Below are 6647 nucleotides of genomic sequence, written 5' to 3'. Positions count from 1 at the left end.
CTACAGTGACATGGCTGACTGTAACTGGGTTTTTCAAGCCCCCAAACATTACCTAATTAAGGTACTGACTCTGGTTACCCCTACTTTGCTATGGTACCTCCACCAAATAGCTTAAACATAAGCACCATTAGAGCAGAGGTTTTTATCTGATTTATTCACTGCTGTATCAATATATACATATTGAGAGCCTTGTGCGCCAGGTACTAGGTACTAGGGATACATCAGTGAATAAATAGACAGACCAGCCTATTCTGCCCCATAACTACCCATAGTTACCACCAGATGGCAATATTTACTTTTTCTTGAAGTGCTGTCATAATTTTTGTACCTGGTAACTTTCATCAGTCTCTAATCCCTTCTAGAAACAAGCATTTCTTCCTAATTAATTAAACTGCTAACAAAACATTTTGTAAGCAGCGGCTAATAAAAGTCAATGACGATGAGGCCCAAATCATGGAGCGTCTCATGCAGAGGGGACAGAGCAAGCACAGAGGAACCAACGCAGAACAGGTTCAGTTACATAAAAAATGAAATGAATTCAAAATTCCTGAGATTCACAACTTGATTGCATCACTTGCTATGTAAATTTAGATAAATTACTTAACAATGTCAAATCAGTTTCTTCATCTGAAATTATTTATGGATATTAATATTATTTCATGGATATTAATACAGAACAATGTACCTAAAATTCTTAACGCTGTGCTTATATTTAGTAAAGTTTCAATAATTGTTAGCTATTCCTCAACTATCTGTCATATAATACAACATTTATACATTAATCCATTCCAATTTGGTATTCTCATAAATCATATGTTTTTAATGTTTATATTTTAAGCCGCTTCAAGTACATTTTGAAAATTGATAATATAACGAGAAAAATATCTTCATTATTTGAAGCATGTCCTCTAGTGCTTCTGCTAAAAACAACTAAAAAATATACAAGACTCATTATCCATAAATATAAACTTTGGGCTCTAGAGTGGAAAAAAATTTTTAACTTAGCTTGAATAATTATTTTGTTTACAATAACCTCTATGCGTATTAATAAAAATGAAACCATCAAATTTACAACTTCTTTAATGTAATGTTTCACCACAGGTTCTCTGGTAGGAGCTACCTCATGGATTCCCCGAGGGATGGGAACCACACAGCAGTAAAAGGTTTCACTTTACTTGGCTTAACTGACAACCTAATCCTTCAAGTCATACTCTTTATGATCATCCTATGTATCTACCTGGTGACCATATCTGGCAATCTCAGCACAATCATTTTTATCAGAATCTCTTCTCAGCTCCATCATCCTATGTATTTCTTTTTGAGCCACTTGGCTTTTGTGGACGTATGCCTTTCAACTTCTCTCACACTCAATATGCTTAAAAACTTTCTGGTGGAGAGAAATACAATCTCCTACTACGGATGTAGTACCCAGCTGGGTTCAACTGCATTCTTTGGGGCAGCTGAGTGCTTCCTGCTGGCTATCATGGCATATGATCGCTTTGTGGCAATCTGCAACCCACTGCTTTATTCCACCAAAATGTCCACACAAGTGTGTGTTCAATTTCTCATAGTGGCTTATGTAGGTGGTTTTATTAATGCTTCCTCTTTTACTATTACCTTCTATTTTTTAATCTTTTGTGGGCCAAATCGAGTCAATCATTTTTTCTGTGATTTTGCTCCTTTACTTGAACTCTTGTTATGATAGCCGCATCCCCACGGTCTTCCCGTCATTTACAGCTGGATCCCTCACTGTGGTCAGTGTTTATCATAGCCACCCCCTACATCTACATCCTCACCACCATCCTGAAGATGCGCTCCAATGAGGGTTACCACGAGGCCTTCTCCACCTGCAGTGCCCACCTCACAGCATTCACTCTGTATTATGGGACCATAATATTCATTTACATGATGCCCAAGTCCAGCTACTCGACTGACCAAAACAAGATGGTGTCTGTGTTCTACAATGTGGTGATTCCCATGCTAAACCCCATCATCTACAGCCTCAGGAACAATGAGATTAAGGGGACTCTGAAGAGAGTGCTTGACAAAAAGGTATTTTCTTAGTGAAACCTATTATTTTGTAGAAATTGATATGATACTATACATAAATATAATAATAAAATAAAATTGCCTGTGGTCAAAATATATCAATAATTAACCAGTGTGGAGCTTTTAAGTAGCAGTAGAGGGTGGATTTTCTGATATCCAATAGTAAATCAGAGGCCCATCATCAGTTTCCGCTAATAAAATTAACATAAGTTTATAAATAGAAACACAAATTATTTAACATAAAAAAATACTTAATCTGCTGAAAAATTACTTAAAATTTTATTTTTTTCCAAAGTTATTCTCTATCATAAGTTAAGGTTATTGTACCTGCAAACTGCAGCTACTTTCAACAGCAGCAGCTTACCTGAAATAGAGCATCATAATTACAGCCATGACAATACATTCTGAGCAGAAATGACCCATAAGAACAAGACAGTAAAATTACTAAAGACATTCTTCTTTCAAGAAGGTTTTCTGCTGGGGTTGGGCTCTGTGAACCCGTAAACTCTGACCTATATGTCTGATATCTCTGGCTCCAGTCTAGTTATAGAGGACTACATTAAAGAACAGAATAACTGCTCTTGACTAACCTGTGAATTCTTCTGTCAGGTCAAAACAGTGACTTCTCTATGGGAATAAGCATGGTTCTCATATCCTCAGAGACTGAGCAAACAAGCTCTTGGAGTGACTGGTTTATGGTCATATTCTATTAAGCAAGCTCGAGGGAACAAAATTGGGTTTCCCCTTTGAAGTTGAATTTACCTCTATACACTGAGAACTACCACATTTATGTCTCTTTCCTTATCTTCTATTTAGTGTTTTAGATAAAAATATTTTTTGTCTATTGAATTTCCAGCATAAATTGCTTAAAATTAAACTAATTACCTCTTTCAACTCCCATCTTCCTTTTTTCCAATGTTTCAATTCCAGTAAAAGGCACCATTACTCAATTTATTGATTCAGAATCCTGATAGTAATTTCTTTCATCCCTTCCACATGTCAACATTAAATAACAAGGTTCTATACATTCTGAATGCAATATTTATTCTCTACTTGCCTTCATTTTAATTGTCAGCCATTCTATTTCAAGCTACTACTTCATACATTTACATTGCAGTAGTACTCATGTGATAGCAAATTTTATGTGTGAAATTGGCTAGCTAGACTATGGTGACTGGCTGTTTGGTCAAACACCAGTGTAGATTTTGCTGTGTGGGTATTTTTCAGCTGTGATTAACATTTACATCAGTAGGTTGAGTAAAGGGGAGTACTCTCCACAATGTGAGTGGCCCTCAATAAATCTGTTGAAACCCTTAAGGAAAAACACTGAGGTCTCCTGAAAAAGACTCTGTCTCCTGGCAGTCTTAGAGGTCAACACTGCAACACCAACTCTTACTTCAGTTTTCATTCTGCTGAACTGCCTTTGGATTTTGGAAGTGCCAGGTCCCACAACCATCTAAGCCAATTCCCTAAAATCAATCAATCAATCAATCAATCAATCTCCCTCTACCCCCAGAACCCACCTTACCACACCCCCTCTACCCCCTCTCTCTCCTATTCGTTCTGGTTCACTAGAGAATCCTGATACAAACTTAATTTCTTTTTTCTTCCCTTTTGTATTCTATTACCATCATTATCCATACATCAATCAAAACCATAAATCTAGATTAGTTCCTTTGCTAATATCACGCCAACTATCCTAGAATAAAGAAAGAATTCTTATCATGGCTTACAAAGTCTTGAACATGGGCCCTGCTTCTTTTTGCCACTCATCATTCTTCCTTCGATCTCTAACATACAAACTCTAGGAATAAATCATTTGGTCTTCTCTTAAATCCTTAAATAGAAGAAGTAGAAAATCACAAGATATCATTTATATGTGGGATATAAACCTAAAAGTAACAAATGAACAGGACAAACAAACAGAGACTCAGGGACATGGACAATGGACTAGTGGTTCCCAGAAGGTAGAAGGTAGGTGAGGAGAGGGGAGGCAGATGGAGTAAATGCAGTCAAATATAAGGCGGTAGGGGTAGGGTTAAGTGGGTAATGAAGATCAAATATATGGTAGCTGAAGGAAACTGGACTTTGCGTGGTAATCTCACGATAGAATATACAGATGTCAAATTATAATGTACAGAGAAACCAGGAACCCAACTGTCCAAATGGTCCTCCTGAGCTAAAAGGAGATTCTGTGAGCCATGAGCATGGTTTAGTGCAGCGGGTTGTGAATGGCAGTGTACTGGTCATAGGACATGGCAGCCATGATGAAGCAGTTATCACCTGCCAAGCCAAAGAAGAAAAACATCTGTGTGGCTCACTCAGGAAGAAAAATGGTCTTGCTGTCTGATAGCAAGTCCGCTAATATTCAGTGGTACAAGTTTCTGAAAAGGACAGGCTAGATAGGAAAAAGTACATGGGGTATAAATGTTGTGATTGAACTCAATGCCCACCATTATGGACATATTTGCAACTAGCATGGTCACATGGCAGAAGAAAATCATTACAAAAAGGAGACTCTGCAGTTCTGAGAAACAGGAGATACCCCACAGAAGGAATGTGCTCACCGTGGTATGATTGCTCATCTGCCTGATGCCTGCAGGAACTTTCTTTCAATGGTGCAGGGGTTCTCGAGATTACTGATATGACTGTAAAAATATCCTTATGCACTGATGTCACCTAGACTTCAATCAAGGAACCAAGTTTAAAGCAACTCTTATGGGAAAGCAAATGCATCTGACTGAAGTCAAGTTCAGGAGTCAGAAGAATGAAAATGATTGTAGTATGAGTATCTATATAAATGACATAGAGTGGCCATAAGTATCTTCTTGGATTATACTCACAAGAGAACTCTTAACTCTTTCTTTTCCAGTGAGGACCTTCACATAAGCAGAAAAATATGAAAAAAATTGCTTTGTTCTGACCCACTGGATTTTGCAATGCTACATATTTCAAATACTTTTTGAAATCTAATGGTACTATGGTACTCAGAAGTGCTTAATAAACTATTGATTGAATGATTAAATAATTTAATCATTTAACAGGAATATTTTTAAAATTTTAGGAAGATCAGCGAAATTTTCCAAAAGAACTTTGACTTTTTCAGTGCAATTCTTCTTTTCTCAGTGTACCACCCTGAAGTGGCTCTAAAGGTGATAACTGTCACAAAGACTAGACCCCATAAATGAATTTAATATGTTGTACTTTCTGCTGGTTTCCTAACCACAGTAACAACTGGAGCCGGAGATATAAAATATCATTAGATTTTAATATATATCAATAATTTTTAAGTTCTTGAGAATTTCTTTTGATGTTCTTTTCCAGATGTGTAACATAAGAAGTTAATGTCTCATTTTAGAGTGGCATATTCTAGTCATAATTTCTAATCCACCATGGTTCTTTTTTTTCCCCTAAAAATCTTCAGGACATTTTCTAGCAGTTACACTTGTTATGTGGTTTGCTTTGAAGTCCAGAACTGAGTAGATCAATCCACATTCCTCAGGTCAACTTGGTAAATCATATTTCTATTCTGATTATTCATTAAACCAGTCTTGTAGGAGTGAGGGCAGAAAAGTGATACGAAGACACTCCATAGAGTTTTAATCTTAACACGGTCACTGTTAAAGGTGAAGGGACAGAAAAATAGTAAGAAATCTGTAGTGAAAAAGGAGAGTGTGCACCAGAAATAAACACTGGCTGAAAATTATTCTGTGGATGAACAAAGATTAAAGACACAGAAGACAAAAAGAAAACAAATATATTGTTAGTTGAAGAGCTGCTGTTTTCTATTTGCACTGTAGTCTTGTGCCAAGAGTACAAGAGGAGTTAGGCCAAGAAATTAGTGCCTAATACCTATAATGTTGCTGACATATGTTGAGGTTAGACAGAGTTGTCTCATACAATCTTTATGAGTTGCGTACTAGGAATTTTCATTCTGAATTCTTAAAAGATAAAGTGAGCTATAGAAAGTTAAGTGATACAGAAGTCAAGAATTTATTCAATACATGTTGACTAAATTCGTATGATACACCAGGGTTCTTCTACAAGAGAAATATAACATGGAAGCAGGCACCTAAAATCTCTATGATGTGAGAGTAAATGACTACTTATGTTTGTGGAGTCAGGGGCACCCTCTCTGAAGAGGTGACATATTGAAATGGAGAACAGAACAGCGATCAGCAACCATTAAGCACATAAAGGTCAGGGTAGAGAGCATTCCAGGCACAATTCTGAGGTAACACAAAGACCCTTGGGTAGGAAAGTCATTTACCCAAGTAATCCTCAACCAGCACCCATATGGCTTATCTCGGAGACTACTCCACACTCGTTCTTCTGAATGTTTTCCAGTCTATCTACTTCTAAAGGAAACTTTTTTTTTTTTCATTTTTATTGCTTCAGCTACCACTTACCAAGGATGACTCTCCAATTCCTGTCTCGAACAACAAAGAATCTCCAATTTCATCTGGAACATTTCCAGTGCCAGAATGTCCTCCAAGTATTCAATTCAAGATTTTCAGAACAGAACCGACAATATGTTTCCTCACATCATATTTTCCTTCTATATAACTTAGGTCCCTGAGTTTATTACAGACATCAGC

General features: G+C 36.9%; 1 pseudogene; it reads left to right on the top strand.

The window, feature by feature from the left end:
* The first annotated feature begins 1123 nt into the window (after nt 1-1123).
* LOC105310182 lies at nt 1124-2064 on the top strand (annotated as a pseudogene).
* Nucleotides 2065-6647: the final 4583 nt, after the last annotated feature.

Source organism: Pteropus vampyrus, unplaced genomic scaffold (assembly GCF_000151845.1).
Source record: "Pteropus vampyrus isolate Shadow unplaced genomic scaffold, Pvam_2.0 Scaffold1365, whole genome shotgun sequence".
Taxonomy (NCBI): domain Eukaryota; kingdom Metazoa; phylum Chordata; class Mammalia; order Chiroptera; family Pteropodidae; genus Pteropus; species Pteropus vampyrus.
The sequence above is the reverse complement of the archived record's forward strand: the minus strand, read 5'-3'. Positions and strand labels throughout refer to the sequence as shown.